Here is a 19,576-nt window from a genome sequence, read left to right on the forward strand (position 1 = left end):
CTATGAGAAACTCACAGCCAACATACTGCTAAACAGACAGTAATTGAAGCTGTTTCCCATGAAAACTGGAACAAGACTAGGATGCCTACTCTCACCTCTCTTGTTCAATATAGTACTGGAAGTCCTAGCTAGAGCAATCAGGCAAGAGAAGGAAACCAGGGTTATCTAAATAGGAAAAGAGAAAGTTAAGCTATCCTTCTTTGTAGATGACATGATTCTATACCTCGAAAACCCAAGATAAAGAACTTTGGCAAAGTCTCAGGGTATAAAATAAATGTGCAAAGAGAGTCGCATTCCTACACACCAACAATAAACAAACAGAAACCCAAATAAAAAGCACAATTTCATTCACAATAGCCATCAAAAAAAAAAAGAAAGAAGGAAAAGAAATACCTTTGTATCTTCCTACCCGGAGAGGTCAAAGACCTTTACAATGAAAACTACATAACACTGCTCAAAGAAATCAAAGGTGACACAAACAAATGGAAAAATATTCCATGCTCATGGATTAGAAGAATCAACATTGTTAAGATGTCCATCCTACCTGAGGCAATCTACAGATTTAATGCAATAACCATTAAATTACCAGCAGCATTCTTCTCAGACCTGGAAACAACAATACAGGAATTCATATGGAAACATAAATGATCACTAATAGCCAAAACAATCCTCAGCAAAACAAAAACAAAAACCAAGTGGTAGGTATCACACTCCCAGAGTTTAAACTCTATTATAAAGCTACAATAATCAAAACAGCCTGATATTGGTATAAGAACAGGCATGTAGACCAATGGAACAGGATAGAGATTAGGGAAACAAAACCTCAATTTCTCAACCAACTCATCTTCAACAAAGCCTCCACCACCAACTAGTAGGGAGAGGATAATCTATTTAGTAAATGGTGCTGGGAAAACTGGCTGACCACATGCAGAAGTTTAAAACAAGACCCCTACTTATCACCATACACAAAATTCAACTCTAAATGGATCAAAGACCTAAACGTAAAACCTCAAACTATAAGAACCTTAGAAAATGCAGGAGACACCCTTATGGAAACTGGAACCGGCAGCCAATTCCTGGTCAAAACCCCAAGTGCCCATGCCATAAGAGATAAGATAGACAAGTGGGACCTCATCAAACTGACAAGCTTCTGCAAAGCCAGAGAAACCATCAAGAGAGCAGGGAGACAGCCCCCAGACTGGGAAAAATATTTGTCAACTGTATGTGTGACAAAGGCCTAACATGTAGGATCTACAAGAAACTCTAATGTGCTGAAAAGAAAAAAAAACAAACAGTCCCATTACAAAGTGGGCAAAAGATATGAATAAACACTTCTCAAAAGAAGACATATGAACAGAAAACAGATACACGCAAAAATGCTCAGTGTCTCTAGTCATCAAAGAAAAGCAAATTAAAACCACACTGAGATACCACCTAACTCCAGTCAGGATGGCCATCATCAATAATTCAAAAAACAACAGATGCTGGAGAGAATGAGGGAAAAAGGGAATACTTCTACACTTTTGGTGGGAGTGTAAACTAGTACAGCCTCTGTGGAAAACAGTGTGGTGATTCCTAAAAGTTCTAAAAATTGATCTTCCATACAACCCCACAATACCCCTCCTGAGAATATTCCTAGAGGAACTCAAGTCACTCTATGAAAAAGATACTTGCACACGCATGTTTATTGCAGCATTATTCACAATAGCAAAAACATGGAACCAACCATGCTGCCCATCCACAGAAAACTGGATTAAAAAAATGTGGTACATATTCATGATGGAATATTATGCAGCCATAAAGAAGGACAAAATTATGAATGTCACAGCAACTTGGATGAACTTAGAGTCTATAATATTGAGTGATCTGTCACAGAAACAAAGAACTGAGTACTACATGTTCTCACTCATAAGCAGACCTTGAACAGTTATCAGTCTCTCACTATGAAGAATAATGTCAGCTGGGTTTTTATAAATGTTCCTTATCAGGTTGAGAAGGTTTCTGTTTCTGGTTTGCTAAGGTTTCTTTTTTATCCTCTTGAAAGGGTGCTGAATCTTGTCAAATGGTTTTTCTGTATCCACTAAAAGATCATATAACTTTTTTCTCCCTTTATTCTAGTAATATGGCATATTACATTGATTAATTTTCATTTATTGAACTACTCTTATGTTCCTGAGACGAATCCCTTTTGGTTATGTTTTACAATTCCTTTAATATGCTGTTAGATTTTGTTTGCTATTATTTTGATGAGGATTTTGTATCTATTTATAAGGGATGCTAGCCTATATTTCTCTTATCTTGCGATATTTTTGTCTGACTTTGATATCAGGATAATACAAGACTCATAGAATGAGTTTGAACTTCTTCCCCTTTTTATATTTTTAGAAGTGTTTGAGATGAATTTCTGTTAATTGTTCTATAAATATTTGGCAGAATTTGACAGTAAAGCTACCTGGTTTTGGGCTTTTCCAGGTTGAGAGCTTTTTGATTACTGATTCAATCTGTTCTTAAAAGTCTGTTCAGATTTTCTATTTCTTTTTGAGTCAGTTTTGGTAGTTTTTTTGTTTCTAGGAATTTGTCCATTTCATTTGGGTATCTAATTTGTCGGTATTTAATTGTTCATAGTTTTTTGTGATCCCTTTTATTTCTGTAAAGTTAGTAGTAAATGTTTCACTTTCATTCCAGATTTTAGTAATTTGAATCTTCTTTCTTTTTTTTATTCAACAATCTCTCTCTCTCTGTCTCTTTTTTTTTTTTTTTTGAGTTGTAGTCTCACTCTGTTGCCCAGGCTGGAATGCAGTAGCTTACTCACGGCCATCCCAGTGTTGACCTGCTGGGTTCTGACGATCCTTCTGCCTCAGCCTTCCAAGTAGCTGGAACTACAGGTGCATGCTACCATGCCTGGCTAATTTTTGATTTGTTGTAGAGAGGAGTTTTCGCCAAGTTGCCCGGGCTGGTCTCAAACCTGCGGGACCAGGCAATCCACTCACTTCGGCCTCCCAAAGTGCTGGGATTACAGACTGAGCCACTGAGCCCGGCCCAACAAATCTATCTAAAGACTTCTAAATTCTGTTCATCTTTCCAAAGAACCAACTTTTGGTTTTATTTATTTATTCTATTATTTTTCTCTTCTATATTTTGTTTATCGCCACTTTAATCTTTATCATTTTTTCTTTTTGCTTGCTTTGTGCTCAGTTTTCTTTTTCTTTTTCTAATTCCTTAAGCTAGGTGGTTGGACTATTAATTTGATATACTTTTTAAAAAAATTAGGCATTTAGAGCTATGAAGTTCCCTTTGAGCATTGCTTCTGATGAATCTCATTAGTTTTGGTATGTTGTACTTTTGAGTTTATTCATCTTAGCATATTTTCAAATTTTTCTTGTCACTTTTTCCCTAACACAGTGGTTATTTAGGAGTGTATTGTTGAATTTTCACAGATTTGTAGGTTTTGCAAATTTTCTTCTACTGATTTCCAATTTCACCTCACTGCTGTTAGAGAATATATGTAGTATGATTTCAATCTTTTTAAATTTATTCAGACTTGTTCTGTGTCCTAAAATATCACGTATACTGAAGAAGCTTTCATGTACACTTGAGAATAATATGCAGCTTGCTGTTTTGGAGTTGACTGCTCTATAGATGTCTGTTAGGTTTATTGTTTTTTAGTGTTGTTCAAGTCTTGTATTTTCTTATTGATATTCCATTAAGTCTGTCTATCCATTATTGAAAATGAGGTATTAAGGTCCCAAACTATTATTGTAAAACTGTATATCTCCTCTCAATTCTGTCTATTTATGCATGCATTTTTGGGCTTTGTTGTTAGGTGCATATATATTTATAATTGATCTGTCTTCTTGATAGATTGACCATTTTTAACATTATACAATATTCTCCTTTTCACCTCTCAACAATTTGCTACTTAACATTTACTTGGTCTGAACACTTATAGAGCCATTCTACATCTCAATGGGTTACTATTTACATAGAATAGCCTTTTCCATCTTTTTGCTTTCAACCTATTTGTGTCTTTGGAGCTAAAATGAGTTCTGTGTAGGCAACATATATTTGAATAATGTTCTTCCAATATTTGCCTTTTACACAGAGTTTATTTGCATTTAACATAATTACTTATAAGGAAGAACTTTTGACATTTTGCTATTTAAAAAAATTGTCCTATTATTTTCCCCTTAGATTTCTTCATTACTGCCTTCTTTTGTGTTTCATTAAATTTTTTTTGTAGTGTACCCTTTTAGTTCCCTTCTTGTTTCCTTTTCTGTATGTATTTTAGTTATTTTTCTCAGTGGTTGCTCAGTGGATTACAATTAACATGTTAACTGATGACAGTATATTTCAGATTAATACCAAGTTAATTTTAATAGTCTGTAAAAAGCTTTGCTGCTATGTAGCTCCACTCTTTTCTATGTTGTCATCTTTATGTATTATGTACCCATAAACATAGATTTATATTATTTTATATAGCTGTCTTTCAAATCATGCATTATAAAAGAAGAGTTAAAAGCCAAAATACAGTTACCTTTACCACATACTTTGGATTCCTGTTATTGTCTAGTGCACTACTGTCTAGTGCAGCCTGAAGGACTCCCTTTAACATTTCTTGTAGGGAGGAACCAGATCATAGGAGAAGCATTTAGTCTAAAAGAAGAGAGGTAACCCCTGAAATCAAGGTTGGCCAAATAAAGCTGGGAGTGAGTTTACAAGGACAGTTCAGAGACTAATGGCTCAATCACTTAATCTGTTCAGGATGAGAAAGGAAGTGTGCTGACAGCATGACTGACACTAGGGAAATAGTTTGAAGTAGCAAATGGGAATATGGGACATGGAGCTGATACAAGAACAGTGCTCATGCATGCACCTATCCAATTCCACTACCTGGCTAGGAATTCATTTCACCATTGTCCTTTCCAAGGTCTTAAAAACAAAGCTTCTGTTGGTTCACTGCAGTCTTCAGAATAGCCCTTGGCCTATTCTCCACATAGGTGGCGCTGTGCAGACAGAGGCTGATCCCAGTAGGCTTTGCGGCATGACTCATCACTTCTCTTTGTGGCGCACTGTGACATGTCACTGCGTCGCCCGGCAGGGCTTCACGTGGCGAGGCTGATCGGCTTCACTTTTCGTGCGGAGGAGAGTGAGGGAGGAAGGAGCCCGAGGAGGAGGCCAGGACTGGGCAAGGACTGAAGTAGGACTGAGAGGGGCGGTGTGGGGCGAGCCGGTTGGCGGCTGCCGTCCGTACCAGCGGCAGCAGAGGCGGCGCCCCGTGAGGCGGTCGCTTGATCAGGCCTCAGCGGCCATGGCTGTGGACTTAGGGGACCGCGCCAGTGGGTTTCGCCACATCGATGTGATCAGGTTCATCAACAGTGAAGTCCTCATGAATGGCGGCGGCCCAGAATTCTACACGACCTTCCGCTCACGGCCCTGGAACGAGGTAGAGGACCAGCTTCGGGCCATCGTGGCCGACCCGCAAGTGCCGCGCTCCATCAAGAGGGCCTGCACCTGGAGCGCGCTGGCCTTGAGCGTGCGAGTGGTCTCCAGGCAGCGGGAGCAGCACGTGTGCTGGGTCCGGCAGCTGCAGGAGCAGGTGGACAAAGGCGAAGCGACTTCCTGGGCTATGGCCTCTGAGCTACAGCAGTTGCGGGAGGAACGTGAGGAGATGGCTGTGCAGCTGCACTTTATGCAAGCCACTCTGCGGCGGGCAACGAACGAGTGTGATGTGCTGCGCAAGAGGCTGCTCCAAGTTGAGGGGTCAGCCCAGGCTACCCCAGTGGCTGATAAAATAGTGCTTAGGCCTCAAGCAGAGCAGTTTGGGGCTGCAGCGTGGCTCCTGAAAGCAGAGCAGCAGCCGAGAGAGATGGTGGCCTTGGGAGCGCATGACAGGTTGTATTCTGAGGCCCAGTTGCCAACCCCAACGTCTGTTCTTTATGTGCCCAGATTGCCAAGTCCCTGGGCTCAAGCTATGCAACCCACTGTGCCAATGCCAGTGCCATACCCATTCCCACTCCACTCAGCATTTCCAACAAGATTCCCATTAGTGCAGCCTCTACCACCTGCAGTAGTCACAGGAGCTGAAACAGCAGTGGTCCCACTTCAGATGCCTCCTGTGGAGATCTACCCACCTGTCCTGTGTGCTGCAGTGGGCTTTCAGGAGCAGATGGCCCCTGTGTGGTACCAGAGGAGCCACATCCAGGAGCAGGGTCCTGAGATCCTTCAGGGGTCAGACCCCATACAAGATAGCAGTAACCTCAGCCAGGGAGAAGGTCTAGAGAGGCCTGAGGGGTTGCCCCCGCTAGACAACAGTGAGAACCGCAGCCATGATGAACCAGAGAGGCCTCAGGGGATGGTCCCACTGGGCGACAGCACAAGCCACTGTGGGGAAGAAGATCCAGAAGGACCCCAAAGGCTGGCTGTCCTGGGAGACATAGGGAACCAGAACCAGGAGGAAGGTCCAGAGAATCTCCAGGGGAGACAGCAGAAGCTGGGGGACAGCAGAAGCTACAGCCAGGAAGAAGATCCAGAGAGGCTCCAAGGAACTGTCCCCTTAGCGGACAGAAGCCACATCCAGGAAGAAGATCCAGAGAGACCCCAGGGGACTATCCCCCTAGGAGATAGCAGAAGCTACAGCCAAAAAGAAGGTCCAGAGGGGGTCCAAGGGATGGCCCCCTCAGGTTTTTGTAGAAGCCACAAACCAGAGAAAAGTCCAGAGAGGCCCCAGGCAACCATCCTGGGGGGTAGCTGGAGCCATGGTATGAGAGAAAACCCAAAGAAACAGCAGCCTCAGGGGCAGAAGGCCAAGAAGCAACCACATGTGAAAAAATCCTCAAAATCCCAGCAACAGGAGAAGCCTGCTCCATGCTGCAACCCAGTGAAATGGAGCTGCCCATGGTGTAAAGCCAAGAATTTTTCAAGGCACATGGCCTGTGATCAGTGCAGGAAAGTCTGTATGTTATATGAAAGTGGAGACGTTGACCCGGGACAAGCTCACTGATTTCAGGAAGGTAAGTAAGAATGGGCACACCCCAAAGGTAAACCAGTTCCTTAAGACCCCCTTCTGATCAAAAAGTAATTTATTTACTTCACAGAAAATCTGAAACCAAAATTATCATTAAGAAAATTAGATAACTTGGATAGGCTTAGAGTCTGTAATACTGAGTGATCTATCACAGAAACAAAGAACTGAGTATCACATGTTCTCACTCAGAAGCAGACCTTGAAAAATTATTGTAATATTAAGAAAAAAGTACTAGCAGTAGTGGAAAACTGCTGGGGGTGGGAGGGTGAGATGGGATTGGCAGTAGTGGGAATCTGCCAGGGCAGGGGGGAAGCACACCTTATCAACAAGGGTACTTGCATAATGAGGGTTTGTATACCCAACCCTGAATTGTACCCCACATCTTTCAAATTAAAAATTAAAAAAAGTTAAATTAATCCATTATTCCATTACTCAAAATTAGCCATTTTAATCATTGTAAGTACATATGCACAAATATATGTTTATATTTTTATTCATTTACTTGAACAAAGAAGAACTACTTTTGAGTACCATGCTCTTTAAATAGGGGATTTTTCTTAATTGCATTTTTGCAGGTGGTGGATTCTGGATGACTGATGCTGATTGGTTGACACCCTGGAGAAACTGAAGTCATAACGCCTTTTGGTGTACTCCTTTTTGTTTCACTCTTTTCCCTGTAAATCCATGTCTTTGGCTGGGAGCAGCCATGTGATTTTAGACTTAAAAGCTATGTTGAATTTTGAGATCATCACTTTTCCTTAAAAATGCTATTATTTCTTTGGAAGCTACTGCAGTGTTTATGTTTGCTTTTTTGTCATAAGTTTTATAGATGAGGTCCTGTTGTTGTGTCTCAGCCCCACCGAATTTGCTTGTTGCAAACAAGCTGAACTTATCTCATTAGAAGGCCTCCCAAGAACCAAAAGAAATAATACCTCAATTCTGATGTACCATACCTCACTGAGACTCCCCACTGGCTGAAAGAGAAGAGTGAGAGGAAGTCAGGAAAGAAGAGATGATTTATACACATTAGAGGAAAAAGAGAAAGCAGTTTTGTTATAATTGAATTTTCCTGGTGGGTCAGGAGTTAACTTGGAAGAGTTGTGAGGGTTGTAGTGTTAAATTATATAGATGATAGCAAGTTTGAGAAATTTCATTTAATCAAATAATTATTGTCTAGTATGTGTTAGGAGCTAGATATACATATTATCTGGTGAACACATCATAATCCTTCTTGGTGAGTTTGGTTTTGGTTAGAAAATAGAAGAGAGCTTAATTTGGGATACAAATTAGATCAAGGCATCTTTACTTTGGATAAAACCAATTGAAGTAACATCTGGATCCATTTTTTCAGTGCTGGGGTTATGAAAGAGACTTTAAAAAAATTTTTATTTTAAGTTAAATTTTATTTTATTTTATTTATTTTTTTGAGTTGGAGTCTCACTCTGTCGCCCAGACTGGAGTGCAGTGACCGCTCCTGGCCACTGCAGCCTCGACCTACTGGGCTCCGGTGATCCTTCTGCCTCAGCCTTCCAAGTAGCCGGAATTACAGCCATGCACTACCACACCCAGCTGATTTTTTGATTTATTGTAGAGATGAGGTCTCACTGCCCAGGTGGGTCTCGAACCCGCGAGCTCAGGCAATCCACTCACCTCAGCCTCACAAAGGCATGGGATTACAGACTGAGCCACAGAGCCCAGCTTGTTAAATTTTATTTAATTAGTACATTTTATTTTTTATTAATTGAACAATCTTAATTAAAACAAATTTTCTTTAGTTATTGTTCTTTCTACCTTTATAATTGACATAATTGAATTTATCCATTTTGTTTTGAAAGGTCTTGAGTAACCAGATTGCTCATATCCTTGGTCTCAGGTGAGACAAATGAACAATGGCCAAGTTTTGGAAGTGGCCTCACAATAGTGCAGGCAGGGCTTTTCTGATTCTCTGCTGATTTCCTCTCTTGAGAGGGACAGCTATTCTCTATTTGCTCACCAGCCTGCCTGAAACACCACTGGGATGTCTTAAAGAAAGATAGTTCTTGGGGGAGCATTGGCTACCCACTCCAGCCCTCATCCTCGGGCTGCCCCCATCCCAAATCCCTTTCTAGTCAACAGTGGATAAAGAACAACATGGATTCCAAGGACAGGCATGGGGGCACCAGGCTACGAATGGTGCTTTTCTTGGGAGGACCAATTGGGTTAGAAATAGAATTGGGGTGGGACGTGCACTCTTGAGAATATTCCTGGACCCTTCCTCTTCTTCCTGGTGTGTTTTTTGTAGGCTCTCTGCTCCCCCAAGGCAGCTGCTACGAGGCAAAGAGGGAGCCAGAGTGGAGCCCGTGGGTGGGAGGTTAGATTTGCCTCACCTGAGCTAAAAGATATCCTCAAGTTTCCCCACGAGATCTTGTCCAGCTCACCAAGATCAGCCTTTGTCAGGGGTTTTCTGATCTTAACTAGTAATAAAGAGTGTGCACTTGTCTGCTGTGTCTTCTGTATTGTGTGTATCTTAGGGCTGTTTGCTTAGAGGTGGCAGCTTAAATCTGCATCTGTCCTCCATCCCATTGAGGTGATGAAAAGTTCAATCTCATTCACTATTGGAAGGCTCCTTCTCTTCTGATGAATGACCCAAGAACTGAGAGCACCTCTGCAGGCCCTTCAATCCATCGTGATTGTTCCTGCTACTCTCACTGTCCAAGTCCACATGGTTTCTTTTTTTTTTTTTTTTTTGAGTTGGAGTCTCACTCTGTCACCCAGACTGGAGTGCAATGGCCGCTCCCGGCCACCGCAGCCTCGACCTGCTGGGCTCCGGCAATCCTTCTGCCTCAGCCTTCTAAGTAGCTGGAATTGCAGGTATGCGCTACCACACCCGGCTGATTTTTTGATTTATTGTAGAGATGAGGTCTTGCTGTCCAGGCGGGTCTCGAACCTGCGGGTTCAGGCAATCCACTCACCTCAGCCTCCCAAAGGCGCGGGATTACAGGCTGAGCCACCGAGCCCGGCTTCACATGGTTTCTTGAATGTAAACATGTCTGCTGTTTCAGGGCCAGTGGGGCATGATGGGTGAGGTGGGGAGGGTGCTTCTGCCTAGGCTGGGAGTTCTGATACCTGGAGTCCAGCCTCTTGTATACCAAGAAGCCATTTCACTGAGACCCTGTCTCCCTGAGATCCCCTGATGTCCCGTGAGCAGAAATTTCCTTTTGGCATTTCTGCCTTCTAAGGCACTATTCTCTTCCTCTTATGCATAGTCCTATCAAGGTGCCCCAGATTCTGGAAAGCAGTCGGGCTGTAGACTGTCTGCTCACAAGACAAATGTTCCATGAGGCGAAGGGGTGTGAAGGCTGACTACCTGCTTGGCATAGGATAGGAATGGAGGCAGAGAACACAAGTAATCTTGCCCCACCAGCATTCTCATTTCTCTCAGACTCATGGTCACTGAAAGGGCCTTGGTTACTTTGGAAGGGAGCACTGGAAGGGAAGGGAAGGGATCCATCAGGGATGTCAAACCCAAAGCTAAGTTTTCTGGGTTGTGGCAGGTTTTGTGATACTCTTGTGTGTGCTGATAGCTCCTTGGAATTTTGGGAAGATGAGACACAGATGCGACTTGGGGATGTTCCAGAAAATCCATTTTCATATAGAAGCAGGTCATTCCAGATTTCCCTATAGTTTCTTTTATGGCTTCAAAAATGGACTCTCTTATTCATTGGGATGCTTTTAGACTTTGATGAAAACAGACTCACACTGGGCATAGCTTTTATATATTTTAATATGATGACACAGTCTTTCAGGGCTGACCTTTTTCAAAGCAACCTGAATCATCAAATCACTGCTTTCTTCCAGGCTGGGCACATGCAAGAAAAAGCAGCAGGTTTCTGTGGCATGAACCTGGACTTTGGAGACAGAGGAACCTGAGATCAGATACTAATCATGTGACCTTGAACAGTTTACTGAACTTCTCTCAGCCCCATCACATGTTAGTTCCTTTTCCCCACCTTCAGATTTCTGCTCTGCATGCTGTAGTCATGAGTGTAAGAGATTGTTAGTGATAGTAAGCACTACTGTCAAGTACATACTCTGTGCCAGTCACTCGGCACATCACCCTTTTTTGGTGTCTGTAAGGTATAATAGGTACCCATAGAATTAGTTTTTCAAAGTGGGTACTATTAACCCCATTTTGCAGATGTGGTAATACCAAATTTTGGAATTGGTGAAGTCTGACTTCTAAATGAAATTTTACTGGTTCCAGTGTCTGTGCTCTTTTAATTGTATCACATTGCCTTCTTTTTACCCTTACTGAGTTATATATTTGAATGTTAACAGGAATTATCATGTCTAAACTCAATTAGATGACTGTGATGGACGGACTTTGAGGCATAGTGGCAGTCTGGTGGCTGTGGAGCTGCTCTTTCGAAATATTTCTTATTATGTGGTGCAGGCATTGCATAGCATTCTTCAGTGGTTTTCGCACTTCTAGTATGTGATAGAGTGAGTGCATCTACTGACACTAAATCTCACACATCCTTAAGGATACTAAACAGTCCTAGCCTGTGACCTTACAAGGTTACTGTTGAACAGATTTTCTCATTGACTATGCTATTTATTTTTTGGTATTTAGGAAGTGTTGCTGCATTGAGTATCAATAACCCCAGGAGACCTAGTACAATTTTTGGAGTAAAACTCCCTATTTGGTTTACTGTTAGAAACACCATCTTCAATGGACCTAAGAATTACTATAGTGGGTTAGATCCTGGTCCATCTAGCCTCACTTCTCTGGGGCATAAAGAAATAAATTGTAGGAAAGAACCATATCATCCCGAGTGTTAATTTTAGAGGGTAGCAATGCCACTAGGAATCTCTACCTTCTTTTATGATATTACAGAGGAAGTAAACAGCATTCATTCGGGGCAGGATTATGAGCTGCACAATGCCCTACTCTCTGGAAGTAATCATAATTGCCCTCAATGACCTCTTTTAAAAGAAATGCAGTAAATACGCACCAAACAGTAGTTCTCAGCTTTTTCATCAATTGTTCCATCATATTTTTTGGCCTGTAGATGTCAGTTTTTGAAAGATTCTGTATATATGTCAAGTGACATCAATTAGTAATAATTATTTGTTCATTTAAAATTAAGAAGGGAACTATAAAGTTTTCTCATACAAAGTTGATATAATTCTAACTAAAAGTAGTAACTTGCCATTTTAGTTTAGAATTTTTGTGGATTCAATGAATTCTACTTTTAATATTATTACTAATATTATTACATGCAGCCTAATCACAGGCAAATAGACCACTTTACTAGACTTTGTAATACTGACAATACCTCAGAATTAATCAATACTACTTTCTTAAACTTTTATGAACTTTGAGAACACAAGTTAGGAATGACTTCTGTAGAAAGCTAGTAGTTTTAATATATGTTAAATGCCATTAAGTGCTATAGGATTTTAGAGGAGTTCAGTCATGTACCATTTTGGGTTTCAAAACTTCCATGATAGCCCGATGGCTTCAAATTTTGCTCCCAGTCTAAGAAAAAGTTGCTAGAAAAATTGACTTTATTTTACTTCAATATAACATGCAGTATTACAGCTTCACTTGAGACATTCTCTAACTCTTTGTTTTTTTGTGTCTGTAGCTACTATTTTAGGTTTTATTTTTCATTCCATACTATATTACAAAAATAATTGCACACAAGGCAGAAACCTATGATTACTTTTGTGGTAGGCAGCATTAAACCATACCTCGGTGTTTATAAAATGATGACAAAAAACTCTCTAAGGGTTTTGTAAGTAAAAGTTTTAGGAGATTTAATCTTATTTACTTTTTGCTTGATATATATTTATTTTAATAATTTTGGTGAGCCATATTGGTTTTAGGAAAGAAAAAGATTGAGCAAATATTGAAAATTTTATACATTTACCACTACAATTCCCAATATTGTCTAGACAGTTTTGAAACTTCAGAACATTCATGACCTGCTTTGTAAGAGACTCATACGATTGAACTCCCCACTGATCAATGATTCTAGCATTTTTTTCATGAAATATTTATTACTGAGAAGGAATAGAAAAAATAATGTCAATGTTGCATAAGTAACTACAAAATGCATTTAGAACTCCATCATTAGCTGTTTTGTTTGCTGGGTTATAATATTTCATTTGTATTTAGAAAGTTGTTTAGGGAAACATTTATAGTCCATTTCATTCCATCTCATTGCCAAATTTTGGTGTTTGTGATGTATAGATCAAAGTGGTCATTCATGTTTTAAAACATCAGAGGCTTCTTTAGAAATGCTCAGGCAAAAATATATAGACAAAATAACAGTCTCTTGGACTTTAATCTTTTCTATTAAAGCTCCAGTGATGGAATTTTTTTCTTGAGCTTTCAAGAAAGAGAACAGATTTTTTAGATGAAAAGCTCAAGCCTCATTTACAAAGAAGTGATATTTTCTTGTGCTGATATCATGCCCTAAGGGCCCCACCCAGGGTAAAGAGTGGCAGAAAGAAAATTCAGCCACAATCTGAAAGTGACTGGGTTGATGAAGCCAAAAGAGCTACACGATGATTTATTTGTCTGTCAGGTGCCAAGGTGTGGGATGTGAAGACTTATTTCTATAAACCAAAATGAGGCAGACCACAGCGTAGACGTTGGTAAATGATGAATGTGAAATAAGTCAATGTCATAAATGATATACTTCTTGAGGCAAATTAGAAGCTGCTCTCTCTGCAGAGGGCTCTCTCTATAAAGGGAAAGAGGAGGGGGAAAAGAAGGTAGCTAACTAGGTGCCAGGTGTTGTTTTAGGAATTAGGTGTGCTAAGAGGAATAGAACATCATCCCTGTCTTACAGGAGTTCACAGGCTAGTAGGGAAAAATGATCTTGGGTATCTGTTAGGTTACAGGCACATTGCATATGTCATCTTGTTTATCCTCACGGAAAAAGATAAAAACTGGTGAGGAGTGGTCCTCATTTGGTCTAGAAAAGGAACAAAAAGGAGAATTGGGCAATAAGACTTTATATGTGTATCCAGGTCTTCCCAGGATAGAAAATGTCCTGATCACTTTAAAAACAAAACAACCAATCCCAGACTACTTAGTGTTCTGTTACTTTGGATTGATAAACTGATGATTCAGATTCCAGAGCTATAAGCCCGGAAAACAAACCTTGGCTCTGAAGACCCTTCAAAGATCTGGTAACCAAAGAGGCCCAGGCTAAAACAGTGTATCTGATCTGATAAGGCATACAAATAGATATAGATATGGGAACAGTTGACACTTGAAGTGTGAATATTATAAAAATCCAAATTATAGTTTCTAGATAGAAGACTGAAGCCTGAGTAATCTAGTACACTGACCTCAGAATTAATGTTGGGAGGCAGAAGAAGATAGTGGTGAAGTACACAGACTGTGCAGTCAGTGGCCTATGTTCAAATCCTGGGCCTGACACTGACCAGTTGTGTCACCTTGAGAGGCTGCCTAGGCTCTCTGAGTTTTGGCGTATTTATTGGTAAAATGGGGATAATAATAGTGTTTACTTCATAGGGTTGTTGATATAAATAAATGGAGTAACACATTCAAAGTTCTTAGCAGGATGCTTGGAACATCGTATGCAGTTAGCAAATATTAGCAGTTGCTATTATTCCAAGAATTTCAAAGCAGAATTTCAGCTAGAATTAGGGGACTTCCTTTGAGTCATGGAGGAAGTAAAATTAAAACAAGTAAAAGGAACTGTATATAGCAGATGGAGAAATAAAAAAAAAACAACTTGCCATCTGGAATAGATTGTGCAGGTTACAATACAAATTGAGATGTACCACTACTATGCTCCTAGAGCCCTATCCTTTCCTCGAACACAACTCTTATGAAGTGAATTGCAATTGTCTGTTTGCTTAACCATTGTCTTCACTAGACTATGAGCTACTTGGGGGCAGATACTGTGCTTTTCTCTAACCTAAGTCCCTAGAATAGTGTCTGGTGTAGAGCAGATGCTCATAAATGGTTGACAGAATTCATGTATTTAAAACAGGCTTAAATAAATACAACAATCCTGTCTCTGGCTTCTCACTTACAAAAGAGCATTTAGAAAAATTAGCCTCATAGGTAAATCCAGCTATTATTGAAAGGAGTGCTTTTTTTTTTTTAAAGACATTTTAGTTTTTTATCTCATTTTAGTAAGTGCTGAAAGAATGTGTAAACTCACCATAGGTGACAATATTCTAACACTGTCACAGGAGAATTCACACCTATAGATGAGCTAGTGGAAGAACAAAGTTAGTTTTGAAAGGTTAGAGGAAAAGATTTTGAAATGTCAAATCCACTCTATAAAACTGACCATGCTTGGCATTCTTTTAATCTACCTGGGCTTGAAAATAGCCTAAGGCAATTGAAATGAAGACAATTAGCACCTCAGATAGGGCGTCCACATGCAGAATTCTGTCACCTCTCAGAGACCTCAGGAGGTGACAAGTTTAGATAAGAAACCACTTTCAACCTTGGTTGACAGTTTTTCTAACTTCCAATGCTTTCATATTTGATTTAAATGGCATCTATATTTTGAAAGGTTATAGTTTTCCTTAAACTGTGAAGCTCTCTTCCTCCACCCTATGATTTTTATTTCTTAGGTTATTTTAAAACAACAAGAACAAAAATATTTCCCCTATTGGATGAGACTTGAGAAAACAGGTCTTGCTTCTTGCACACAAATGAGTTCAATCTATTTCCCCTGTTTCTCTCTAAAGCATGTTTGGCTTTTGTTTAGAGTAGAGAATGTTAAAGTTGGAGGTGACCTTAGGAATCATCTGGTTCAGCTCCATTTGACAGGTAGAGAAAATGAGGCTTAGATAGAGGAAGTGATTTAGTGGCGAAACGTGGCATATAATTTGACTCTAGTAATTACTGGACTAGAGCTCCTTCCATTTCATCTTGTTTCAAATGTGGGCCAGAGGCATGTAGAACCAATATTTGTGTGTGTGTGTGTGTGTGTGTGTGTGTGTGTGTAAAAGACCATTCCATTATTTTTTCTTTTCCTTTTAAAAAAAATTATTTTATTTTAAAGATGTGGGGTACAAGTCAGGTTTAGGTACATAAGTGGTTTACATACAGGTGAATTTTGGGCCTCCCACTGGTCTTCACTTCCCCTGGTTTAGGATCAGGTACCCTTAGTGATGCATGCGGTGCCCTCCCCTCCTCCCCTGATAGTATACTTCCACTGCCGATCCCTGTGTGATAAATGTTCAGGACCCACTTATGAGTGAGAACATGCGGTATTCAGTTCTTTGTTTCTGTGATAGGACTTTCTGACATCATACAACCTCCCAAGGTTGAAACAAGAAGAAATTGAATTTCGTATCTTTCTACACTGAGATACCATCTAACTCCAGTCAGAATGGCCATCAATAACTCAAAAAATAACAGCTGCTGGAGAGGATGTAGCAAAAAGGGAACACTTCTACACTGTTGGTGGGAGTGTAAACTAGTACAGCCTCTGTGGAAATCAGTGTGGCGATTCCTAAAAGCTCTAAAAACTGACCTTCCATATGACCCCGCAATCCCCCTACTGGGAATATACCCTGAAGAACTCAAATCACTCTATAAAAAAGATACCTGCACACGTACGTTTATCGCAGCATAGTTCACAATAGCAAGATCATGGAACCAACCATGCTGTCCATCAAAAGAGGACTGGATTGAAAAAATGTGTTACATATACACGATAGCCATAAAAAAGAGCAAAATCATGAATTTTGCACTAACCTAGGTGGAATTAGAGTTTAGAATACTGAGTGATCTCTCACAGAAACAAAGATCTGAGCACCACATGTTCTCACTCATAAGTGGACCTTGAACAACTACCATAATACTATAAGAAAAGAATTGACAGTGGCAAGAAACTATGGGGGGGGGGCAGGGAGGGGCAGGGAGGTGGGATTAACAGTAGTCAATATCTGCCTGGGGAAAGGGGGGCACAACTCATCAACAAGGGTACTTGCACAATGAATATTTGTATACCTAACCCTTAACTGTACCCCACAACTTTAAAATAAAAAATATATATTTAAAAAAAATTAACAAAAGAGGAAATTGAAGTCCTAAATAGACTAATAACAACCCAGAAAATTGACTCCATCATAAAACTACCTACTAAATAAAAGCCCTGGACCAGACAGCTTCCCAGTGGAATTCTACAAAGCATACAAAGAGGAGTTGATACCAATCCTATTGAAAGTTTTCTGGGCAATCGAGAAAGATGGAATCCTCCCCAAATCATTTTATGAAGCTAACATCACACTGAATACCCAAACCTGGCAAAGACCCAACAAGAAAAGAACTACCGACCAATTTCCTTGATAAACATCTTTCATTTTCTTGAGAGCCTTAATTTAATTCACTTACCCAACAAATGTATATAGTATTCATTATGTGCCAGACACTAACTGGTGAACGAAATACACAAAATCCTGCCATCATGGAGCTTATATTCTAGTGGAGAAGATAGACAGTAAACAATAAACCAGATAATTCTGCTCCTAAGTGGTTTCTACTTGGTGGCCATTCTTGCCAATTCTTTCTTTATTGGTGCCTCCACTGTCTCCATTGCTCCCCTCCATTTTTCTTTCCGTTCCTCTCTTTTGTTTATGGGGAGAGGAAAGGAAGACAGCCATTTCAGTTCCTTTTTTCTCTACACTTCAAACTCAGCGTGAAGTTTTGAATTTGCCTGTCAGTTTTAGTACTGGTGTAGCACTGGAGTGAAGATGTCAGTATTTTTCATCAACCCTGTACTAGTGGGCTGGCTCAGCTGTCAGCTTGCTTGTGAGATGACAATAAGGCATTGGATGTGAGACTTGTACTATTACCTTACAATTTATCTGTTCTTTTTTATGCGATTTTAGTTGTGCTAAGCCCCGTTGTACCTGGCTGCTTTGACAGGTGTGCTATTTTAGCAACACAGAACAAAACAGAGAAAGAAAAGAAGAATACATGGTACACTTGTGCTGTCAGATCCAGGTTGTTCTGTTCCTAAGTTTGTGGATGATTTGTTCAGAGTTGTTTAGAGACCAAAAAAAAAAAAAAAGTTAGGTTTTGTTTTTACCTGTGTGACACAAAATGGTCTCACAGTCACCTCACAGGTGGGTTGTTGCCCATATGGAGGCTCCTCTTCCCAGTTTCCATATTTGAAATTCCATCATTGTGATTAATTTTTCTAGTATAACGATTTACCTGCTCAAAGTATAGAGAGTCTGGGGCAGACTAACTTCTTAAATCCTTAACATTGAAGTATGCATTCATGTATCAGATTAATTTCTTCTTTGACTCAAAGCATGAGAAGGGGTGGCGTTGGTCAAGAACATGTGAGGTAGGAAGATGATGGAATAACCTTGGCCCAGTTCCCCAGAGCTGTTCCCAAATGTCGCCTTGAATGCCGTTTTTGTTGTTTTAATTTTCAGTGTTGAAAATGAGTGTAGGAGGCTTATGATTATACTTTAACTACTAAGCCTGGGCACTCTTCAATCAAGGAGAGTTGCTATTAGCTACCACTGAAATCTTAGAGGATTGTTCTTAGGTCTAGGAGGTGGAGAGCAAATATCTACTTTTGTTGTAAGGCAGCTCTGTGCATCCAATCCATTGGTAGGACATATGAGGATTTAAATATCTTTTTCTCCATTGAACTGTCAGCCTTGCCATATTCTCAAGGAACTAGGCACTGAAGTTAAGGAAGGGCTACAATGGACAACATAGCTTCAGCTATTTCAATTTCAAATTATTTTACATAATCTAAATGTACATGTACAAGTCCATTCTTCAGGCATTAAACAAAGTCTTATTCTAGTGAAAATGGAGGAAGTTTTGGGGAAACATTACCTAACACATTTTGAAGTAGAAGCAATGCTTTATTTACAAGATGGAAATGAAGATTGAAAGATTTCAAAAAATTAACTACAGTTTAGCATCAGTTGGAGAAAAAACATTCTTCAGAAACAACAAAGAAGAAAAGCTACAACACAATAATTGATACTTGCAAAATGATTTGCAACAGACTTTATGGCTGAAATGCTGAAAGGTGGGCCCCTACACACCAAAGGGAAATACGAATGCACAAAAAGACAAAGCACCAATTAAATGATTCAGTCTCCCATCTAAGACTTATTAAATAGATAAATCTGGAACATCTTTGGGCATACATTATAATTTTTCTATCACAGGCAGCATTTTGGAATCTTGAACAAGGTGTTAGTTAAAAAAAAAAAAATCAGTATTTGCTAGGGACCAAGGTTGCTCAAGATGACTATGTGAAGTAGGAAGAGAAGGGAGAAGAACAACTTGCCCAAAGTTCATTGTTCACCTACTATGTCTGATTCTGTAGGAGCCTCATGATAATGTTCAGTAGTGATTGCACACTTATAGTACTGATGGTTTCAGTGTTTTGTTCTCAGAGCTTTTGGTCCTTTCATTTTATCAGTATGTTTCTGTACCACATGATGGGCCTGCATACTGACTGAAGCATGTACAACCTACCTCTATCATCAACCCCTTCTGAGACTGGTTAAGCCAAGTCATCCCTG

This window comes from Carlito syrichta, unplaced genomic scaffold (genome assembly GCF_000164805.1).
Source record: "Carlito syrichta isolate Samal-C Ts95f unplaced genomic scaffold, Tarsius_syrichta-2.0.1 Scaffold245254, whole genome shotgun sequence".
NCBI lineage: Eukaryota > Metazoa > Chordata > Mammalia > Primates > Tarsiidae > Carlito > Carlito syrichta.